Below are 25616 nucleotides of genomic sequence, written 5' to 3'. Positions count from 1 at the left end.
GCTCAGGTGGGAACGGACAGAGCCTCAATTCTCTCACAGAGGAGTAATCAGAGAGGAATAGATATCATTCTCTCTTATTTCTCTCTGAGGTTCTCGGGTCATCTCTTACAAAAGCTACTATCCCCTTAGACATTGTGTGTGTGTATGTGTGTGTGTGTCTGGTCTTTTTGTTATCTTTCCATATGTGTGTACTTTCTCCTCTTGTCTTCCCTCTGGTCTTACATCATATATTTATTTGGCTGATATTGTCTTTGTGAATGTTTTATTTTTTCTGGTCTGGAAAGAGGAAGAGCTTAGAACCAGAAACCCCCCACCTCTGCAAAACTGTAGGGTTAGGGCTAGGGTTATGGTTAGGGTTAGTGCCTGAGTTAGGGTTAGGGTTAGGGTTAGGGTTAGTGCCTGAGTTAGGGTTAGGGTTAGGGTTAGTGCTAGGTTTAGGACTAGGGTTAGGGTTAGGGCTAGGGTTAAGGTTAGGTTTAGGGCTAGGGTTATGGTTAGGGTTAGTGCCTGAGTTAGGGTTAGGGTTAGGGTTAGGGTTAGGGTTAGGGTTAGAAATAGTTAAAACTACAGTGAAAAGCAAGCAACAAACTAGTACTGCTGGTGTGGGGTTGTGTTTGATGAACGCTATTCAGTGGCAGCGTTTTGGCCTAAAGGAATCTAATTAAACTAACAAATACTCCTTGATTTTTGGCTTTATTGAGGTGTTTTCAGGCAGAATGCAAAGCAACTTTTCACCTTGCATCATCATGTGAATTTGACTGCTATAGACTCATACAAAAGTAATCACTCTCAATCATCACTTATGACCCACTTGGAAGTGTGTGGCGGTGTATTTATCTGCAGAGACCCTGCCCTCTGTCTGTATTTTCTTATTTTCTTATTATTTTGCTGTGTTCGGGATGTTTCCGGGCATCAACCTTTGGGCAGTGGGTGTGTAGCCCACAGCCAAAAACAGCATGCAGGTGTGAGGTCAGGACTCGTAGCGTAGCAACCAGGTTACATCAGTGTCTCCGTCTCTCTCCTCTGCTCTGCTCTGCTCCCTGTCTCTGTGTCATGGATGTATAAAGCGATGCAGGTCTGTGTGTGTGTTGACAGGAACTGGTGCTGATGGTTCGGGAGTCAGAGAGAGGTTCATGTACTGCTTCCTGTCAGACAAGAAGGAAAAGTAGATGAGGATTTAATGATCTCTGAGGGGAAATTAGGCTGATGCAGCAGCTGAGACAATGAAACAGAGAGAAAGAGAATATAAAAATAGTATTCAAGACAATATGAAGGGTAATTACAAGGGAAGAAAACACTATTCAAAATAAGATAAAGATAAAAAGGTCTTCACTGACAGGTTTGCAATTTACAAGTTTGAGATGATAACTACTCACAGTATCAGGTACAAAAATGTGAAGGCATTGTTAGCTTCATGGAGCTGTAAGTATACTGAAAAGGTGAATGTGCAGTCTACACAAATGCATTGTTAGGTTTAAATATAATGACACATACAGATGGAGATAAGAAATGTAAAAAGTCCCAGACGTGCAAATACTACACATGCTAAAATAATCACAGATAGTGGTGCACACTAAAAATCACTGGATCAAATCTGACTGAAGTTGGATCAATATAACACCAAAGCAACGATGTGTTAACTCGACCCAGTAGCAATGAGGGCTTGCTTTGGCTCATTGTTATATATGTACAGTATATATTAACCAAAGAAAACACAAAGAAACAGTAACACTGGGTCAGAATGGTGGTTAACCCAATACTGTATCTGTTCTATATTGATCCCAAGTGGGTCGATTTTTAACCCAGTGAATTTTAGTGTGTATGTAACATTTACCCAGAAAAGGCAAATGTGCATCGTTAACATTTAATATTATTTCACATCTTTAAAGACCTAATGTTTTTAATCTGGCTTTAAATTTGGGTTTCATTAAACCTGGTCAGCTCTTTGTTATTTATACAGTAGCAGACACACTTTCTCATTCAAGTGAATGGGAAGGTGTGTGACTGCTGCTGTATGTGTTATGCATAGACATGTCCCACAGTAGACATTCAACATGTCAAAGAAGGAAAAGCACAGGTGTCATTAATAACATTAAAGATGGCTGAATCCAATTTAGCTTAAACAAATACCTGACCTTGGTAAAGTGCTTTTCCTGCTATGAGAAGTCAACATGTCTGCTGTCGTAAAGATCTGTATGACTTGCTCCTTAAAGGGGACATAGAACACAAAAATGAAAATATTAAACTGGGAAAGGGGCATAATATGACCTATTTAAAGGCATAAGCTGTCCTGCCATCACAGGTGCAACTGGTGAGCGAGGGAGATGTCAATCAAGCATAATTTGTACATGCCCACACAGTCTTAACAGGATGTCTAAATCAGGCACAAGTGAAAGCACCTGTGTGGGTTTATAATAGCCTTCAAACATGCACATCTGAATTGTACATTATGCTATATAAGTACACGGCGACTGTGTGCATGTCTACCGATTAAACTGGGCCAGAGGGTGTAATTACTGTAGATTCAGAGTAAATAGTCCAGACATTTCCACAGTATCAGTTAATCCACATCCACATCATGGCCACCAAGGTCAACAGACTGGCTGCTGTTGAATTTCTAAAACAAAAATCGATGATAAAGATGATATCAGCATGTGCCACCTGATAAATCAATCTCCTCCGTCTGGATCCTCCCCTCCGCCACCAATAGGTGTCACAGTGAATCACTCATCTATCACCCTTTTCTCTCTGCAAGTGTATGAAACCTTTATTTTGCTAGTTTTTCTGCAAAAATCTTCCCTTTTCTTCTTGCAGGCTTGCAAAAGTTTCACAGCCAAATGGAACATGCAATGATTTTTTTTTTTTTTGTTGCTTTTCTTGAGGTTTTAGGTGATTTTAAAGAACACTAGCCAGAGCTGAGCTAACAATGCCAGAGGTTTGTGTGTGTGAGTGTGTAGGTGTGTATGTGTGGGTGTACCCTGTCATTTGCAGTGTTGATGTTTGCACTGACTGACAATCCGGGACCCACATTGTGTTGTAGAAAGCCTTACAGCTCTGCCTGTCTTTGCTCTTTTCTTTTATGGCGTTCATTCTTCTTATTTTTTTCTTCTCTCCCTCTCTCTCCCCACCTTCCCTCTCCCAGACATTCATCCCTCCTGAGGCTTTGTCCTAAATTTGCCTCTCAGTTTCCGTCGATGTTATTTTTTTAGATTTGACAGCTTGACAGAAAAGTATGTTTGAACTGTGGTGAACGTCTCAAGTTGTATTTTGACATTTTTCTCGTATCTGTGTGTGTTTCCGTCTGAGTGTTTGTGTGTGTGTATGTGTGTGTGTGGGTGCATCTGCTTGACAGTGCTCTCTTATTTTTCCTTGGAGAGGCTGAAAACAAATCAGTACTAATCAGAGAGTGCCTCACCATTCAGTTGTGACACATATTTAATACGCACACACATCTATACACTCTGTCACAAAGTCACACACACATACACACACACACACACTATCATGCCTTGTTTAATGCTGCCATCAGTAATAGACTTCTAAATTATAGTGTGTCACAGCTGTATAGCATTAATCGTGTGTGTTTGTGTGTGTATGTGTGTGTGTGTGTGTGGAGTGGCTGCTGATGGGTACAGAGGTTAAATATCCCGTCCACTCTTTTGCTTGGCGGTGGTGATTCGAGGGCTCTTGTCAGGGCCGACTTGATTACATTTGTGATTTGTGGGTGGGCAGGAAGCAGGGAGGTAGGGTTAGAGAAATGACAAATGGCACAAAGCGATAATGATACATTGACAGGGTGACAGGCAGACGCTATGTAAGTATTAACTGAAAGTAATCTGTAAGTGGTTAGCTTTAAGGTTGAGTGGAAGGAGGAAGGAGATGTAGCGAATAGCAGCTCTGGAGTTACATCGACAGACAAGTTTTCTGCTCATCCTCCTTTAGAAGAAACTGCTGCAACCATACAGTATGTTGCACACTTTGATTAACTGATCTATAAAGTTTGTTTAGGCTAAAATCTATCTATCTCTATCTATCTAAGGCTGGTTGTTACAAGAGGCTCTAGTTTACCCTGCTCTTTAGCTGAACTTGTCAGCCATCTCTAAAAAAACAAATATGATTACTGTTTTCATTATAACATTTGAAAAGTAATCACACAACTTGTTGCCTAACTTCTGTGCTATAGATAATGTGTTTTAGTGCAGTGGGCGAATACACACAGCACAAATCGTCGCATAAGTCTCCATGCCAAGTGAGCCAATTAATGACAAGCAGAATATTTAAATGCTTTATTAAGGAAGCAACAGCCTGGAGCAAAGTAAGTTTAATTATAATAATAATAATAATAAAAACATAATAAAAAACAATGCAAACATGGTCTCTTGTCAGCTTACGGCTCTTGTTTTTGCAAGTGGAAAAAAGGATTAGGATGAGAGAAAGCAACAAGTCAGGCTGGAGGAATTTTCCTCAACGTTATGTTGATAGAGATAAAGTCTGAATCCATGTATTAAGCCGTATGGGGATGATAATGTGTGTAATGTGGTAATATGCATGTTTAGTTTTTGGATAAGCGACAGGGATATGATTATCAGCGCACATTTCTTCCATTTGGATGTCAATACAAGTCTTCCATGTCTAGAGTCAATATGACTTGATGTTATAGATGCTTCTGCTGTTTCGGCAGCAATTTATTTATTCAGTCACCTTGTAAAAGTGCAACAAAGTTCGATCTACGACCATCTTAGCAATCAGTAAGGACAGAATCATACATCAGACTTCCTGTCATTCAAAAAGACTGTCCTGCCAAGAAAAGACACAATAGCTTGTGATGTTAGTAACCCAAAACTGACATATAGTTTCATTTGACTGACAGATGCCATCTATGACCCGGAACAATGATGCAGTTCAGATCACATTTATAAAAGTTGACAATTTTCCTCATTCAGAGGAGGAAGGATGTCACAATTCTGAATGCCAGTCTGGACAGTTGGACGGTCCCCTAACCCTAACCCTGTGATTATTATTGTAGCCATGACAACACAGGTTGCCTAACTTTAAGGAAGTAGTAACTTCAACCCACATCACGTTTCTCTAACCTTAACAAGTGATCATTTAAACCCAAACCATGATCTTTCCCTAAACCTAACCATGTGGTTTTTGTGCCTAAACCTAACCAGACCTCAACCACATCACTGTCACATCATAAAACATCATTATTCTTTAACAGTGATTTGTAACGGTTTTGGAAAGCACAGACAGATAAATGATGTAGTGCTGCTGATTGCTGCTGATAGGGGCGTCAGATTAGAAAACGCTCCTATGTGTCACATGATCAAATGATGTATTTGGTCTTTTAATTTGAAGGACTTGTGTACAAAATAGGAGCTACCTTAACCGGTGAAATCAGTGCCTTAAACATTTAATTCTAACGGCTAAATGACAGCAGTGTTTTGCCTTCCACTAATAACATTTTAAGCCATTTCATTGCTAAGATGAGAGGACGCGGTGACATCGCCAGTCACAACTCTACTATACAATTAACTGGGGGAAGCAACACAAATGATCAGGCAGGATTTTGAACCAGTTCCCAGCCAAACCACATTATCTAAACAATACATTTGGAAGTGAGAACAAAGGTGACAACCCATCAGATCTTTCAGAGCTCCCTCCTGGTTCAGTTCTACATTGCAAAGGACAACATTTCTACTGTGTTCACCTTCAGTTGCACTTTCAAATCTGTGGTTAAACTAATTATGTAAAACATAGGATCAACTAGTCTGATTACCTGACTACATGTGTTGCTTAAAGTCGTGCTGCCATGCACTCACATCTCAGCAACGTAACTGGTGAATAAAATGTCACAGCATTCTTCAGCACACTTTTCCTGGCTAAAGGCAAGTAAAAAGTCTTAAATTTTAAACCGTACTTTCCTTTTTAGGATAAGCAAGGGTGATTTTGAATCGTGGTTCCCATTGAAACGTCGTTCTGAGAGCTGTATGGAGCTGCTGTCAGTCTCTTTCAGAGAGAAGCCATTATAGCAGAGTTATACATCCACAGAGAGGGTGTGAGATGAAGATGGATGGATTACCTGACTGGTAAAATCCCTTTGTAACTCCGACTAGCGTAGATAGAGCTGTCAGTGAGAGATGTAGAAATGACAGTAGGAGATAAGAGAAACAGGATGAGTGGAAGGAAAAGTGTGTGTATGGGGGCTGGGAAGTAGAGTAGAAAATAAGGAATTTCAGACTAGTTTGAATAAGTGTTAAACCGCTTCATTTTAAGAGACAAAAGGGAAATCAGACATTTTGGTAAATTCTTTAGAGAAATCAAGTTCATTCACACATTTTGCTCCTTTAGCTGTTTGATTTCATGGAACGTGTGATTTTAGACATGGAAATTTGAATGTTTTGCTATCCCAAAAAAAAAAAACATGAAGGAATTGGAAGTGATCCAACTCAATTATGAAAAGTTTTGGAAAAAAAGTCTTGAAAGCTTACACGAGGGCCATGGTGGAATCTCTAAGAAAGAATGGTGGTCGATGTGAATGTTTTTTCTCATTATAGTTCGTTCTTAGATACAATAAACTGTGATTTGGCTCTTTATATCATGGTTCCTCTTCACAGAAAATCCAAATTGGATCTCGGTAGCTCCCTTTGCAGACAATATGATTTGATTCATACGTACTTATAGAGAAGCTCAGACTGCAACAGCGGCCTTTTACACACATATTGATAAAAGAATTGAACATAAAAGGATGTTACACCATTCACATCCCATTTGCCAGTTGTCTATCACCTGTTGAAATAACAACCACCACTTCAACAGCTCATAAACTGGGGTGACTTGGGTTTTTATTACATATTATATTTACATATTGCTGCCTGTTTGAAAGTTTTCTGGTGGTAAAAATAAAGTCCAAATAAACCATTAATAATATTGATCTTGTAATGTCAACCCGGTCTCACTAGCTGCGTACAAATAACTACACTCTCAACGCCAAAGTCTAATCTTGCATGCAGGTGTAAAGTTGTGTTATTTGTACACAGATTGAACCAGACTGGTAAATCTATGTGTCTGACCAGTATAAATACCTGTAGACCACACACATTCCCCGGCAGATTAATTAATATCACATCTGATTTTGCTTATTTTTACCCTTTTCGGTTTTTAACGTTCTTATTTCAGACTCTTAAAACTCGACTCTCGCTCTCTTGCTGCCACACACGAACACAACAATATGCGTGTGCACGCGGAAGCTTTTATCTGCGTCTAGCTTTTCCAAAGAGAACCGAGCAAACAGCAGATTGAATGAATAACAAACACACGACACACTCACACACAATTTATCAGGGGGAGCAATAAATGCCCATTTTTAAGACCGAGCCACCATATAAAAGCCTTGGATCACAGAAGTAATGGGTCCCTGTAGGCCAGTGATAACTCTCTGTTTATATGTGAGTGTGTGTGTGTGTGTGTGTGTGTGAAAGGGAGAAAGCGAGAGAGTGAGGCAGACTGAGAGGGACAAATACTAAGAGAAAGGCAATAATGTCTGAAAATGACAGACAACCTGGAAGAAAAGAAGGTGATAACCACAAGAAAAGAAAGAGAGAGAGAGAGAAAGAGAGAGAGAGAGAGAAGCACAAAGACATCATCAACAGCCTCTGTTTCATTTTCCATCTCTGCCAGCTCCATCTAATCTGAGCCCCTGATGTGTTTCTTTCTTCATTTGCAGTTAGTGGGTAGATTATATACCCCACACCCAGCTGTGGGCTCCGTATTACTGTGCGTGAGTCTAAATGTGCCTTTGAGCCTGCTGATGTTGTGTGTTTGTGTGTGCCTACCTGTGTGTGTGTGCGTGTGCGTCTTTACAGACAGATATAATGATGAAAATAGACGTAATACTCCCTGAGTGATTTTCTCCTTTAGGTGAATGGAAAGGAAATAAGCTCTTAAAGGAAAATAGGTGTACATGTCTCATGCGGTGTACGCAGACAGGAAATGATACTGTATCTCTCTTTGAAACAAATTTTTATGTTCAGTGGCTGCAGTGGATTAAACATTCCCCAAAACAACTGGAACTTTCAAAACAACCCCCAGTTCACCCAGTGAAGTGAATGGTATAGTGCGAGAAAACACTTAACAGACCAAGTGGCAAAATTTGATGGGTTAAAAGGCAATTCTATGGTTTTTACTGACAGAATCTTATTGATATTTTCATTGTTGCTTTTTCCATCACCTGCAATGTAGGACACCAAGAAATTAACAGTGGAACAGCTTGCTCATTATTCATCGTCTATTATAGTCATCTTTTGCATTGCAGAACATCTTTTTAATATTGACTTGGAGCATTTAGCATTTCAATTTTAGTGTTATGCATATTAAAATGCAATTTTAACAATCATTTCTCCCAACACGTTATCTAAATTAAACTACAAAATGCGGGAAAGATCATAGTTTTGGTTATAAGTACTTAGGTTTAGAGGATCTTTTTCATTGACCTCCTTCCTCTGTGGACTTTTTGCGTTATTTGCTCACAATAGTTGTTGTCACGACTCAGGATAAGAGGCCAACAGTTGAAGAGCTGCTCAGTGTTTTAACAACATATTAAAGAGGTTTGTGACATATTTATGAAAGAAGAGTGCAATAGCCATTCAAGTGAATCATAATTTGATGTTATGACCATGGTAAAGACTTTAAATATCAACATAAACACAAACTTCTACAAGTTCTTTCTGCTATTTTCTTGCAGACTCTTCTCCTTTTCCTTTTGCCTCTTTATGCTCATGTCGCAGAGTAATTTATTTTGGGATAAATTCACATTTTTTTGCTCAAGTCAAAACTTCTTCTGCTTTCACAGATGCAACTTTGCCTCAGTTTGCACCACTTAAAGAGGGAATGTATGTCAATTCACTTGTGTCTTTCAGGTACAATAGTTAGTAACAATAACTGAATAAGGATTTATTTTGGGAGCTACCTATGGAATAAGAGAGGGTCTGTTTATGAAATCTCTGGAGCTATGCTCATTTTCAACTGTAAAATATGCCATTCTCCACATTTAGGTAGTGCCAGAGCCAGAACTGTATTTCAAAGGCTGTTTTCATTTCACAAACTTTTTTGAGAGTGTGTTAATGAAGGCACTTTAAATTGTCCTGTTGCAATAAGCATTGTATATAGATGTACTTGCCAAGGATAAATGCAGAAATAACAGCTTCACCAGCCTATCTGTCATGAGAAGACAATTGGTGCATGAAATCCCTGTCAATATTTCAAAACCACAGATTGTTCTATCAATAATACGCTTCTACTCCATAAGCAGATGCCTTCAGATGACTCAACTTTGTGAAACGCAGCTTTTCATGAATGCAGCGCATACTAAAAGCTTCAGAAATATCTTTACACATGTGATGATGCATGGCGGAAGGTAATGAATACATTATAAAAAATTGCATCAACAACACACGGCGCACCAAATCGTATTTATAGGTAGATATAGACACAAGCACAGGCTCCCGAAAGGGCACGTGACATGAGCATAAGCAAATATGAGTAGGCAAGCGTGAAAGTGGCATCTACGTGCATGGAATTGCATGCATAAACTCTCACATAGACATAGAGACATATTATTGTTATTGTTTATTGGTGTGTACGAGGCAATCTGTGAAGGCGGTAAACTTAGGAGGAATGAGGTTTCGCCTTAAGACCGTCATGACTTGGATGTTGACCGTGATGAAGAACATGAAATTTTCATGGCAGGTTTAAAACATCTGCTGTGCCTAGAGAGATGGATGTGACCATAATAAGGACAGCATGGCACTAATACTGACAGAGCTGGGGTTTCATTTCCACCTGAGGCCTATAGAAACAGCTTAAGTAACAAACACTACAATACATTTAGATACAAGAGGCCATGAAGTGTAAATGAGGACTCTAACCCTAACCCTAACCCTAACCCTAACCCTAACTCCCAACCCTAACCCCCTAACCCTAACCATAACCCTAACCCTAACTACAATACATTTAGATACAAGAGGCCATTAAGTGTAAATGAGGACTCTAACCCTAACCCCTAACCCTAACGACATTATTAATTCGTATTATATGAATTCTCCACAGACAGATTCAAGGTTACAGATTTAAGTCATTTTATTGACAGCCAACACTTTCCTATATCGTTAATTACAAATCAACACCACTCAAGGACTTCCAGTACCACTGTATTGATTCCAGGAATCATAACTCATTCATGGGATCTACATGGCACATGTGAACACCACCTTTACACTCATTACTCACACATAGTGGCTCTGTAAACATTGACAGCCTACTGGCATTATTATTAACTAATGATGACAATTAACTATTTAATGTCAATATTTCATGTGCCTGCTAGCATGCTAGTGGGATATTAGCCTATGGGGTATTTCCTACAGGTACTCTTATTTCTTGATGATGCAGCTTTGAATTGCAGTCATTATTAATATAAGTATGCTTCGTAATAGTTAATAATGTTCAGATATATCCACAGCCTTTTAGGGTTTACATGTAATTGAGCAGGCCAGGAGTGATTAAAAGTTGTTTTTTAGTTTGAGAGTCAGTCTGTCGACTACTGACTGACTGACGCACCTGCAGCGTAGTTACTTCAAAGCACTTTTCTGCTTTTTGTTCGGGAAATCTCTTTGTCTCTCACCCTCTTTCAATCTTTCTGTCATTGTGTGTGTGTGTCTTTCTCCCTCAATTTGTCAGAAACAGTATTTCCAAACACACCTGTTTGGTATGCTGTGTGCACGCACAGAAAACAACATGCTCAGTGGCTCAAAGGCAAAATGCACATACAGTCGTGTGCATGCAGAGACACACGCACATATTTAAGCATGCAAATGTACACAGACTTATTATAGATCAGTAGGACACTGCAAAATCATCAGTTGCATGTAGATAGAAACACAAGGATCATACATACATACATGCTATATATGTATGTAAATTTGTTTTGACACATTAATTATTCAATAGACAAACATGATACATCTTTGTGAATTTAATAATGTAATCACTGTGCACATATTAAACAATCATGTTATTTGTGGAGGCAACAATTTATCACAGGACTTTGCTCACCAACTGAATACAGTAACATTGACAGTTATAGATGCACCAACACTCAGGCTAAATTAAATGCATTATGAAGCTGGTGTGTTTCCATCAGATGCATCAAAGACAAAAAAAATATCTTCTTGGATGTCAAAACGTCTTTTTGGATGTCAAAAAATGTCTCTTGTGAAAAGTTTTCAAAGAAATAATACAGACTTATCCAGACGTAAACAAAGAAGAAATGCACTTTGGAACATTCAAATGCTGCAGATAATGGCCATAATGGAATCTTGTATATGAGAAATAGCAGTCATGACATTTCCGAAGGTCACACCGGACAGACGTTCGGCAGACAGCAGTTCTTCACATGGCTTTGCAGTGAAATTGCCTTGTTCATCAGGCTGATCATGCCGAGTCTATGTCGTTATTTATTCTTCAAATGCTTTTACTTTGCTGTTTATTGTATCATTTCTGAACATTTTCCACTTAGAGCGAGTGAAATTTGTGTTTCCCCTTTTGCCTTTGTAACTCGATACGTGTAATTTGCATCAGAACACATGGAAACCCAGTTTTGTGTAAATGTGTATGTCTGTATGTTATTTGTCTTTCCTACTTTTTCTGTCTCTCTTCTTTTCTTTTGTCTACTGTCTTACCTGTCCACCAACCCTTCCTCCCTACTCTCTCTCTCTCTCTCTCTCTCTCTCTCTCTTTCTCTCTCTCAGCGTTACTTCTCAAATGAGGCTTGAGAAGGCAAATAACCAAGATGGGAAATGCGTGGAAATGCAGAAGTCATTAAAAAGCCAATTACCCACAGGTTCAGTGCTACAGGGAGGAGATCAGGGAATACTGGAGAGCAATCGTAAATCCAGTGATATATGGAAACCAAATAGCTCTGTGTGTGTGTATGTGTGTGTGTGTGTGTGTGTGGGTGGGTGGATACCCTTTCTTCACTGTGTGTGTGCTGGATTTTGGGCCTTTATGCATCAATTTGTGTGTGTATGTGTGTGTCATTTCTGCGTCTCTGTGTGTGTGTGTGCAGGTCACTAATGTGTCGGCCAGTTACTGCGTCCATACGTTTTGTATTTTCTGCATGTGGATCAGTGTTTAAGTATGCGTACGTGCACTAAAGTGTGTATGTGTGTGTGTGTGTGTGTGTGTGTGTGTGTTTGTAAATCAATGTCCCAATGAGAAACGGATGTTTAATTCACTGTGTCATAAATCTGCATTGCAGGGAAGAATATTAAACTTTATTACCATTTTTCATATTCACTTTACACTGCCAGGGAGTCATCTATCACAGAATAAACACACATACACACACACACAGCAAGTGCAATTACACATAAAGCATAAACCAGCATGTGTGAGGTCAAACACACCTGGCTACACACACTCTACACACACACACACACATACTCTGCCCCCTCCTCTGGCCATGCAGAGGTTTACCATTTCACTCCATACACACCATTATCCACTGGTAATTATCTCTGGATTTCAGAGACACAGGAAAAAGATCACATAATTACACTCGTCACATACACACCTCGCATTCACTCATGCTAAATTGAGCAAAACATCAACCCCGCAGGGTCGTCTTCATTAAAGGGAAAATACCACTGAACTTTTTTTTTTATGAAAGTTTTATCAAAAGACAAAACTGAGTTTTGACTATAATATGAATATACTTTGATGAATGTAAATCTGATGCTGTTGGTGTTAAGTTAGGGGACGATCGTGGTCATGTTGGGAATGAGAAATGAACAGCTACTGTATCTCCCATGTTTTGTTGACCCATGCTTCCACCTTGACCTCCTCCCTACACAGTCGCTATGTAATAACCTCCTCCTGGTTCCTCCTTCATCCAGTCATAATTAAAACATCCGCTAGAGGGCTTTGTGAAGTTTTAGGGTGCTTACAGTAACAACAGATTCTGTCATTTTTCCTGGGAGGATGTCCTATTGTGGGTTAAATGTGTAAAAGTGTCATATCGATGTTGCATTTTGTTTGTTCATATGTGGATAGATGTGTTGTACACAACAGCTGATTGCAGTTCCGGACAGACTCCAGAGGGAGGAAAAAAAAAAAAAACTAAAACTTCAGCAGTTTAACAAGAATAGATGGTTCCCATTCCCTTCACCTCTTTTATTGTTCACTTTCTTCTTCATTCTTTTGATAGCTTTCATATCTACACATATTGTCTCTTGTCGGCTCTTTCAATTTCTAGTATTTTCATAGTTTTAGTGCTCTCTTCTTTTTTCTTTTCTCCATCTCTTGCTCTTTTTTTTACCTATCTTTTCTTTTCATTTCATTTCTCCCTTTTACCCTCTATTTCTTGATACATAGTGACACACACTCTTCTTCACACACACACACACCTTGACGGATGACACACCCGGGGGCAGAGCAAAACACAAGACGACCTATCATCCATTGTCTCTGGTGTCAGCGGTCACATGCTCGGTCTTCGATCTCCTATAGGTCAACCCACCCGTGACCCTTACAGCAAGGGCTTTTGGGATTTAGAGTTCCCATGGGTCAAATCTTGCATGGGGATTTACTGTGTGGGTTTACATAACTTTAGCTGTGTGTGTGCGTGACTTATAGGCTCACTATTGATTAGCTATCTATGTGGAAACAGGAAGGTTTTCCCTAAAGGCTTGATCAATAATGCCGATCTCCCTGTCTTTACCACCTTATTAGGAGGAGATTATAGCGGCTCCACAATGGCCTGCAGGCGCACGCATGTGTGAGAGACCTCATCCATTCTTTCCTTATTTAACAGCAGAAAACTCGATGAACAGTCTCCACAGTCTGAATACAGATAAGTGTGTAGTTATGCAGTCCTACATCCTAAATGATAAGATAAGCTGGTTGACATTGCCTTCTTAAATGAGTCATGGGTGTTTTTTTGACAATGTCGGATCTTGATGGTCTTTTTTTAATGGAATTAGAAGGCAAGTGATGAATAAATGTTGTCCTGCTGATGGTGGCATCAGGACAGAAAACGCTTATATTGGGAATTTTGGAAGGCGATGCTGACCTGTTCATCTGTGTCGTTTGGAGGCGACGTCATGCTCATGCATCTGATGCCAGTCATTATCCACACAACAAAGATTTTTATTTCAGTTTTATATCATTATAATGGAATATTCTGGGTTCTCGACTGGACAAAAACAAGCAATTTGTGCTTCGTTTTTCTTTTATTAGAATATAGTATTTTTAAAACGGATACAGGTCTGAATACTTGACCCCTACATTGATGGGATCTGGTGGCTCTGTTATGCTTTGGGGGGCATTTTGCTGGCATGGTTTGGTTCCACTTGTCCCCTTAGAGGGAAGGGTCACTGCAAATCAATACAAAGTTCAGAGTTGAGTCATCACCTTTATCCTATGATGAAACATTTCTATCCTGATGAGAGCGGTCTCTTCCAGGATGACAATGCCCCCATACAAAGGGCACGAGGGGTCACTGAATGGTTTGATGAGTATGAAAATGATGTGAATCATACGCTATGACCTTCACAGTCACCAGATCTCAACACAGTTGAACACCTGTTGGAGGTTTTGGACGGACGTGTTAGCCAGAGCTCTCCACCACCATCATCAAAACACCAAAGAGGGAATATCTTTAGGAAGATTGGTGATTCTCAGCCTTGGCGTTGATTCTACAAGTCTCTCGAAGTTTTTTCCCCCAGTCATCTCAGAGGACTGGGTCTTGGATCACTGAAGTTATGAGCCTGTAAAGCCCACATTGTTTGTGATATTGGGTTATACAAATAAACTTGGCTTGACTTAATAAAAGCCTGTAAAACAAGTCAAGTGTTTTTTAAGGAGATTGTTTGCAGGGTGTTGAGAAATTGAAAACTTGCAGTGCTGCTCATAAGCCCTTATAAGCCAATACAAGGCTAATATGAGCACTTTATAAGTACATTTCCATCTTTTTCACATAAAAGTAGACATAATATCAAATAATTTTCCCTATACAATTTACATATATTGCACGAAAATAAAGGGCTCCTGAAGAAAATGATAAGCCATTAGTCCTCTAAAGATATACAGTACTTCTGTTTGAAATGCTTTGGTGCTGCTGCTCCCAGACAACCAGATACAAGCAATTCACAGGTTCATTCACAAGTCATTGCATGTTTTATAGAGTTTTGTGTTTGTAGTGTCAAAGTGCAAATTGGCCTGCAGCATCCCAACACAACACTTTAGTTAATACATCCTGATAACGCAACAGCAGTGCTTGAAAAATGCATTTCCATTGTGTAAGTTGTGTTCACATACTGGAATCACAAGCCTTTTAGAGACAAAGAGAAGAAGAGTAGACGTATAAGAAAAGTTGACGCACAACAGTAAGATGAAACACAAAAACAGCCACAGGAGCCGCACGATGATAGACGTTTCCAGGCCGCTTGTGGACACACACCATCTCACATACGCCATCAATTCACATCTCTATCGCCGGATTTCAAAAAACCCCTGTCGAAAATATAAATGTAAACCAAGCTCTCAGATGCTGAAATAACAGCGAGAGATCCTCACTCAGAGGACGTCTTAATCCAGAAGACGACACACACAAAATACCCGATAAGGAGAATGAAAGAGAGATTTAAGAGCTACACAGCCAAAAAGCATGCTTTGAGCAGAGACCCCAGGGAGCCATTTGAGCGCATCGTACTCTGTGAACATCTTGCATCGACGTCGTGTTTCAACAGCAAATCTGGGGATGTAATTGATCTATTAAAGAGCGATTTAGTCTGTGCTTCTTTCTCCTTTGTTGCACAAACTGCTTTCATGTCTGAACATCAAAACGCCATTGTTTTGCAAAAAGTTTGTTATGGAGTCTATGTAGATAGAAAGTTTTTTTTTTTTTTTTCCAGCGTTTAATGTGAATGAGATGTAGATGACATGCAAATTATATTGCATTTTCATGCATATACATACAGTACGTGATCCTATGTGTTAGTTTTTGGGTCCTTTCATGCAAAAAAAACAACACAAGCTGCCCTGGTAGAGACTGTACAGTGTTTGATCAACACGCTGAGCTGCCCCTTCTATTTTTAAAACAAAGTTGCCAACATTTTCTTCATCACTGTGATGTCTTTCTCATATTTTTTTCCTTTCTAAATTTCCTTTTCGCCACCGTGTATTGGTGAAGCGTCAACATTTGGCTTTTGTGTTTTGTATAAATGAAGAGAGCCAGCCAACCGCAATGTAAACCAATGTAAAAGCATTATAGAAGCTATTTACGAGGTTTGTGAAGAGTGACAAAATTCCCCTCAGGCGCACACTCAAGTGCACACACACACACACACACACACACACACACACACACACACACACACACATTCAGACACCCCAACTGCTCCATTTGCTGTAATAGGGGTAAATGAATTAGATTTTGATGTTTTAAAAGCTTTTTCTTTCTACTCATATTGAAAGTAAATTTCACTCTAATGGTGAAGCGTCTGTGTTTACAAGCCACCGATGATAGAGAGAGGCAGACGGACCGAAGGAGAGAAAGTTAGAAAAGGACGGAGAGAGGACAACGGAGAGAGAGAGAGAGAGAAAGAAGGATTATAAATTGCACATACAGACGTATGAAGGAGTTGTTTGCATTCATGGTTTGGCCCATTGCCCTGATAATGGCACTTCAATTAGTTACTGGCACTTTTCAGATTACTGCAACGCCAGGAGACAAAGGGAGAGAGAAATGAGGACAGTGTGTGATGATAAAAGATGAGATAAAAATAACACGAGATAACTTACAGTGGCGAAAGAAAGACATGGAAAAGACAGAAAACAGATTAAACATTTAAAAGAATTAAATAAAGTAAGAAATTAAAAAAATATGTAACTCAAAATCTTTATACAGTATACAGGGCATACTGCGATACTCTGGGATAAAAAGGATGACAAGAAAGGGTCATAAAGCAGAGAGGCGGTTTAAAGAGAAAATAGAGCAGTTAAAAGACGAGTAGAGACTGTTGACATCACAAATATGAGCACATTCAAGCTCATCAAGATCTTTTTAAGGTGTTGAAATAGCAAAATATAAATCAGAGATGATAAAAAAAGGAAATGCTGAACTTTTACATTGATTTAGGTGTAGACATACACTGCAAATGATGATAAAAGTTTATTATAAAACAAAGGTATAGAAAAAGCAAACCAACCGCCAGAAGAAAACACTGGTATTCAATGTTTCTGTGGTTTGCAGCAACGTTGAATGATATATATGTTTCAACACGTTTCTACAAACGAAGCATATTAACATTTCTACCCGTTGAATAATGATGGTTAAGGTCTGGTTAGGTTTAGGCACCACGTGGTTAAGGTTAGGGAAAGATCATGGTTTGGGTTAAAATAAAAATAAAGAATAAAATAAAAATGGCCGATGCCTCACTAAAAACACCCGCCCACTTTTGTCGGTTGAAACGGGAAGCGGGCATCGGTTTCGAGGTGGTCTCGTAACGTACCACATGTGAACTATGTCACTTTAGAAATGTTGATATGATACGTATTGTTGACATTATGATATGATGCGTGTTGTAGAAATGTTAATATGCTCCGTATTATGTTGAAACATAGATATTCAACGTTTCTGTGGTTTGCAGAAACGTAAACGTTTCATTCTGGCGACCTTGCTGAGATAAAGACAGGTAAAGCAAGCCAGACATCTAAAATATGTCATAAGATACATAACTAAAAGTGCAAATAATGAGAGAGAGAGAGAAGTGAAATAAAGTCTGAAAGGAAAAAAAAAGGCAGGAATGAAGGATGAGGAAAAATAGGGGGTTTCAAAGACGAAGGTATAGATAGATAGATGGAAGGTGGAGATGGAAAGAGAGGTGAATGAGTGTTGGCAGAAAACCAAATGAGCGCCAAGAAATGGGGCATGAAGAGGATGAAAGCAAACTATGTGTGTGTGTGTGTGTGCGCATACAATGGTATCCAGTGTGTCTTTGACTATATAGGGTTTACACTCATCTGTTTTCACGTGTATGTGTGTGTGTGTGTATGTGATGATGCAGGGCCATTACCCATTCAGGACACAGAACATATGGGTCCCAGCACTTGTGTGTGTGTGTGTGTGTGTGTGTGTGTGTGTGTGTGTGTGTGTGTGTGTGTGTGACAGAGAGAGACAGACCTCAGGGGGAATCGGGTGAACTAAATGCGTGAAATGGGCCGAGGACCGATGCAATGTGTGTGTTCTCAGACTCCAGTGATTCCCTTTCGCTGTGCCTCTTCTCATGATGACGGCGATGACGGCGATGATGATGAAGATGAGTCATTTAACCTAACAACGGTTGTATTTTGTCATCCGGCTCGAGTCATGTCTGCCTCGCAGCTGATGCTCCTGAACCGCTCCTTCCCTCTCTCCCTTCATCCATTCATACTTCCTCTACATGCCTTTCCATCCTTCTATTATTCTCTAATTCTGCTCTCTCACCTAATCAGCATTTAAAATTATGTACAGGCATGAAATATATATTAGAACTAATTTTTCATCATCTTCATGTCATTCTTCCCCATTATGGATTTCCCATTCTCCATATCTCTCTCCATCCTTCATTTTAAAAACATGGGGCGATTAGATAAAGAGAGAAATACATTGTTCCTATCAGTCATAGGAGCATATATAGCATCTTGCTACTACTAATGGAATGGAAATTGACAGCTAGCACGTCCCCCAAACGATCTTAAGCAGGTAGGTGGGGTGATGTGTGTGTGTGTGTGTGTGTGTGTAATACCGTCTCATTTTTAACCAGCGTCCCACGCTCTTCGTAACCAGTTTTCTGCTTCTGTAAAGGGACTCAGTAACTCCCCTGTCCTCCCCCACACACACACACACACAAAATAGAAACACACAGTGACACATTAACACAGAAATACACACACATACTCTATTACCAACAAAGTCCTCCACATTAAACGAACAAATATGTCCTTTGTAATGCACAGGAACACTGTAAATTTACCTTCTTGTCATGTAAAAACCTACAAAATATAAACCAAAACCATCAGAAATCCTTTTGACCTCAATATCGTATGTAGTTGACAAGCAAAATATGCATTTTAACATGTTCTACTAGCTCTGAATTTGCACAAATAGCTAAATTTAGCTTTCTGACATCAATAAATCTTTACCTCAGTCATGTTAAGTCACTCTGTGTAGAAAATGAGACCACAGATGAGAAGATCTTCTGCTGTATTTCTTCATGACACAAATCACAAAGAGGACGTTGTTCTACCGAGAATAAAAAGGAGATAAAGCTTTCAAAGTTACTGCTTGAAAGGCTGATGGAGGATGACTTCTAAGGGACAGCGATTCTCTTCTTCATCTAAAAGCAAAGTGTAAAATCTTGACCAGTTTTGACTAACTGCAGCAGTAACAACACCACTAGGTAACAAAGAGACAACTATTTACCGTTATCACACCAAAGTACTACAATTAATTTTAAACGACTTACCAATGCCTAAAAACTTTTACCTTAACTGAACTGAATAAAATACTGCTGAAAAAATGTCTGCAATTGATATTTAGTTACTAGAGTTTAATAAGCTGTACCAAGCTTAATTTAAACATTTGCATTTGTGTGCCAGAGTATGTCTACATGTGCAGTGTGTATATATATATATATATATATATATAAGCTCATGATGAGTGTAAGTATGGCTGTGTATTCTGTGTGTGTATGAACCAGACAGCCTGTATTACTATTGATCTGTGTGACCCACCTTTTGTATTGATTTGAGAAACCCCTGTTGTTAACCTCTCTCACACTCACATCAGAGAAATGAGTGCTGAATACTGTGAAGTATTGCTGAACATTTATACCACACACCCTTAAGGCCCGTGGCAATTTAAACAGCTTTAATTCCTGCGCTTTCTGACACATTATATCGAGAGCTTTGAATTATAAGTTTCTATCAGCTGGAAAAACTTTTATGTACTTACTTTATTTTGAAATACTTCAACATAAAAGGTATTTTTTTTTTGAAAGAACAAACTAAACTTTTAAAGATTATAATGATAAGTCAAACGTGATTCAAAAGCTTATGATCTCAGAGAAAATCTTAAGTTGTGTCAGTATGTGGTGTCATAATGTCTGTGCAAAATCACATTATCCCATAAAAGACCCTACTAGTATTAAATAATTGGTTTTCACTCACAGATTTGAGATAGATCGTTCATAAGAGTGAACATTATACAATTTATTTGTGTCAAAGTCATGCTATAATGGTAATGCAATTGTACTAATATCCAAAATTTGAGTCAAAAATGTTGTACACTCAAAAGAATCACTGGGTTCAAATTTTACCCAGTTTGGGTCAATACAACACCAACACCATACTGGGTTAATGTTACCCAGAAAGCCATTCAAGACCCAGTTTTAATGTTATTTTTTATTTTACTGTTGGGTTATTTACCCAAACTAAGGCTTTACTCTCCTTAAACTTATATGACAGGGTTTGTTATTGATTGTTAATACGTTGTGTATCATATGCACATTATTTTGTACAAGAAACGATACATTGGTGACAGTTTTTAAGTGAAGCTCACTGTGTATAACACTGGGTTAAAATAACAAAAAATTGCTTCTGGGTAAAGTTAATCCAATGCTGTATTGATCCACACTGGGTAAAATGTTTACCCAGTAGTTATCAGTGTGTATTCATGAGTTATGTTGTTTGACAAAAAAAAATCTTAACTCAAGGTCCACTTATTGGTTTTATCTGAGGCTTTCATGTTGAAAGCTCAAAGTCAGAAGACAAACAACAGACATACTGTTATGTCAAATCAATGGAAGACAGTTGAAGAAAACACCAGATCAAAAACTGCTTTTTGATGATAAAAAATCAGGAGTCAGAGGTCCAAGCAGCAAAGTGTTCTTTAATGCCGGCAATAAAGGAGAGCAAATTAGCGCATACAAGATGAACCAGGTTCACTCTGAAGGTTTTTTGCCTTCAGGGCGTAGTTTTTATACCCTTGGGTCGGCATAGGTCACACCTATCATCCATCCTCCTTATCTTTGGCCAATTACACCATTATATTTTATCTTAACGTCACTTGTTGTTGGTCAAAACTCTTCAAGACAGGTTTTGAGCTGTTGTTGATATTTACTGGCATGTTCAATTCTATCTGGTTATGTCCAATTTTTTTTATATAAGTATTGGGGATCATTTTACACCATTATTGCCAAGTTGTCTTCTGGCTTTTATTTTTTTTTATAAGTTATTCTAGTCACTTTATACCCTTATTTCTTGATCTTCTCCAGAGAGTATTTTTAAAAAGGTGAAGACTTTAATGCAGACCCAAGCAAAGTCCCAATGCAGACCCAAACACACTCAAATTTCTCCAGTGTATGATTATGATTCTTTTACCGTGCTTCTATACGTACATCGTGATTAAATATGATTCATGAGATACATCATCAATAAGATTCTAACACACTAGCACTTATTTGCTTATAAAATGTATGAAATCAATCTGCATAGCTTAATATTGTCTTTAAGCACACCAATGACACTTAATGAAAATACACCACAATATGTACCACATTCTACACTATACACTTACTGTGAGAGTTTGTATGTGTGTGAACTCAGCTTTCAGGTCAAATTAAAATAGAGCAGTGCTGTGTATAAAAATACTGTACTAGTGACAAATGAAATCCCACTGTTGTCACTGTGAGATACATACTGTATTTTGAACCTTTGTTCGTTCACTGTACACTGACTGAATACTATTCAGAACAAATCAGCACCACTGTGCAGATCCACCACAACAGCTGGGAGTTAAATGCTTTGCTCAGAGGCACTTCAGTGGGTGAATGACGCCATTGAGGCTTCTGCTGCCTTTTCATGGAGACTGCTTTGGAAAAAAAAAAAAAAAAAAGCAAAATCTCACATTCTCAACAGTACTTGTGAAAACAGTGGTCTCGTGTGGCGGTATGCGCTGGAACGTTTGTTGCACTGAGTTGACCCAGTTATTTTGATATGTGTGTGTAAGTGTGTAAGTGTGCACATGTGGGTGTTTGTGTATTGTGTGTGTTGACATGGTAGACAGATTAATCAGTTTTTCTCACGTTAACAGATTGCTTCTCTCTGACCTCACAGCTAGCAAACAAGGTGTGAAATGAGTGCTGTATGCGTTTGATACCGTGTGTGAGACTGAATGAAAGCATGTTCGTCCATGTGTAAGTAATATTTCATTGTATTAAAATGAGTCTTTGTGATATGCTGTATTAGATCCAAATATATGTGTGTGTGGGATGGGGTGCATGTTCGTTATTGTGACATTGTTGTATATGCGTAACTGTACTGTATGTGAATGTATGGCTTTTTGTTCATATATTGTAACACCTCCACTTCCTCCACGGAGACGGTTGTCATGGTGAGAGAAGTCTCAGGGTAACAAACATCACACTTATCGTCTAGTCGCTGAGTTGATACAAATCAACTTTATTCATAAAGAGAATTTTAAATGAAACAAACCCCCCTTTAAAAAAAGAGCTTTAGTTTAGAGAAGAGCGGTGTGTGTGTGTTTGTGTGTTTGTGTGTGCGTGTGTGCATGAACATGGAGGTGTGAATAAGAAATGTAATCAGGGCCGGTTCACTGTGGAAAGATCTGGTTAGAGTCCCAGGCTAGATTACTTTAACACACACTCACACACCTGTACACAGGCACACACACACAAACACACACAGCCTGCATTGCACACATAAACCATCATTTTACTTCCTCTGCCAGGCAACCCCACAGTAATATAGCTTCAACAATATAAATACACACAAACACACACTGTTGTGGATTTGTTCCATTTAACCGAGGTAGAGGTGATGGATACAATCTCTTTTAGCCACCTGTGTGTTTGTGCATGTGCAAAGATTGTGGTAAAATAATTCTGCAGACATTCAGGGTCTTAAATGATGTCCAGTTTCTTACTGCATCCCAACAAAATCACACACACACATATATATATATATACAAAACACATCCTGATCTAACCGAAGAAGTTGCCTTACTTGTGTAAGTGTGTGTCTGTGAGAACTTATTATTGATGGGATAATATGGTTAAAGCTATACTTCCTCGGCTCAGTGACAGCGGAGGGAGAGCGAGAGCAGCGGTGGTCGAGCGAGCTAGAGAGCGAATGAAGAGAGCGAGAGCAAAGCTGTGAATCAGAGGAATAAAACGTTATTTTCTGATTGTTTCGTGGTGGTTTTGTTCTAAAGCACGAATAAACACGCCCACACCTTCGCACAACCCTGCGGGAAGGTGATGCATTGCCGGATTTTGTGTGAATGCAGAGCTTCATCCTGTCCGCTGTAGCTGCTCTGCTCTGCTCTGTGTGTAGCTCAGCCCCGCCTTCGGTCGAACAGTCAAACATGTTGTCTTTATACATCCATGACACAGAGACAGAGAGCAGAGCGGAGCAGAGGAGAGAGACGGAGACAGTGATGTAACCTGGTTGCTACGCCAGGGTGTGAGGTTGTACACAGGGTGTACAACCTCACACCCTGTGTGCTGTTATTGACTGGGGGCTACACACCCACTGCCCAAATGTTGATGCCAAGAAACATCCCGAACACAGCAAAATAATAAGAAAATAAGAAAATACAGGGAGAGGACAGGTTCTCTGTACATCCATACACCACCACACACTTCTAGTGGGTCATAAGTGATGATTGAGAGGCATTATGTTTGAGTCTATACATTGTTGTTTTTTTTAGGAAAATCTTGCATAGTATGCCTTTAAGGTCAAAATAAGGTTAAAGTTAGGGTAAGTCTCCAGGAAATGAATATAAGTCAATGCAATGTCCTCACCAGAACAGTAACGACTCTGTGTCGGTGTGTTTGTGGCTCCAAGTTTGTTCTTTGCTTCCTCTGTAGATTCTTTTCTCTTCAAAAGTCACTGCACTGCCCTTTGAAAGCAAAATGCCACAACATCCAGGCAACAGTTTCTAGTAATACGCATCAGTAACTGAACTAATGTAAAATGTAAAAAAGAAAAAAAAAAGAAAAGAGTTTTTATTTGAATTACTTGATTTTTGTTATTATATATACTGTATATATACAATGGAATCTGTGATATAATATGCCAAGAGAAATAACATTACAGATTACTTATATTTAATGAAACAATCAGGATTGTTAGCTACAGCATTATACACTTATGTAATTATCCTCAGCACTTAGAGCCACAATAGCTAAAAAGAAATGAGTGTCACATACAGACACCCAAAATTCATCAACAATAAAAATCTCAAGGATGAAGATGTCACAGACCCGCCCACACTGCTTGATTGATGGGTGATTTCTGGGAAGTGTAGCACAAAAACACACATTAATCAGCACACATTAGTCAATCTCAACATTCAGTTCACTCATTTGCATATATCACACATGCTAAAGATATAAAATATTAGCTTATACTACTACACACACAGTTTTTCTTTCAGTCTACATTAATTCAGTTCACTCTTATACCTACGCAAGGAAGCGAACATGCACACACAGACATAAAGTGTTAAAACCACACAGTCTTTAGTGCTTAGTTCAGTATCTCTTCTATAACACTCTTGCCAAATAGTCTCCAAGTAACTTCTAACTCTCAGTCCGAACGATGGCAGTCATCCAAATGGAGCCGGCCGACCCATAAAAGCTCCATCCTGCGCCATAAAGTAGAGACTAAAACATACTTAAACCACCAGTTGACGGGGAAAATGTGTTTTACGCCGTGGTTCAGAAACCCTCAGGGCGTGGATACATTAAGACACTGATGTACGGCTCCGCTGAATTAAAAAGCTCGAGCGGGTTTTTTGCTCTTTTTTGCTACATCAAGCTTCAGTCAAATTCCACACAAAGTACTCTAAAAATAAGTCTAACCTCTAAGTTCACCGGACCTCTGCCAAAGAAACTTTACTAATAATGAAAACACTTATCTGTACTGCAAAGTAAATGACGGCATGGGAAATGGTTTGACCTTCTGATCTGCTTCCAAAAGAGAAACTAGCCCTAATCAGTTTTGCAACCTGCTGATCAAGTGTGTGTGTGCAGTAAAAGTAGAAGAAAAGAGACAAAAGGTAGAGACATAATAATAAAACTGGTGTGTCCAGTAAAAAAATGGCATAAAGAGTCCCATTTTACTTATAAATAATTGTTGACCTGTAGCACGGCAGCAACGACAAAACCACTCTTTACCAGTGTTGCATCATGTCATGCATATTTTGTCATCTTCTTATGTCTGCAAGTCTTCTATGAGTGTGACTGTATGTGCTGAGTGCATGTGTGGAATATGTCTGCATATGCAGACTCCCATTGAAGTGTGAGTTTGAGTGAGCGTCCATGCTTGTTATGGAATATATGAGGGTCTTAACTTTCATTGTATGAATTCAGTGCCTTCTTGAACATTACTGGAATGTCCCAAACAATTAAAACCACTAAAATAAACTGCACAACATGCTGAATTATTATCATTTTCCCTTTTAATGCATGTATGTATTTTTTTCTTTT

The 25616-nt window shown here is 39.0% G+C and overlaps 1 protein-coding gene across 1 annotated transcript in view; it reads left to right on the top strand.

Annotated features, from left to right (window-relative positions):
- ptprt (protein tyrosine phosphatase receptor type T) overlaps positions 1–25616 on the top strand; it is a 289634-nt gene that overhangs the window by 21668 nt on the left and 242350 nt on the right. The gene's annotated exons all lie outside the window — the stretch shown is intronic.

This window comes from Thunnus maccoyii, chromosome 3 (assembly GCF_910596095.1).
Source record: "Thunnus maccoyii chromosome 3, fThuMac1.1, whole genome shotgun sequence".
Taxonomy (NCBI): Eukaryota; Metazoa; Chordata; class Actinopteri; order Scombriformes; family Scombridae; genus Thunnus; species Thunnus maccoyii.
This window is presented reverse-complemented; position numbering and strand designations above follow the sequence as displayed.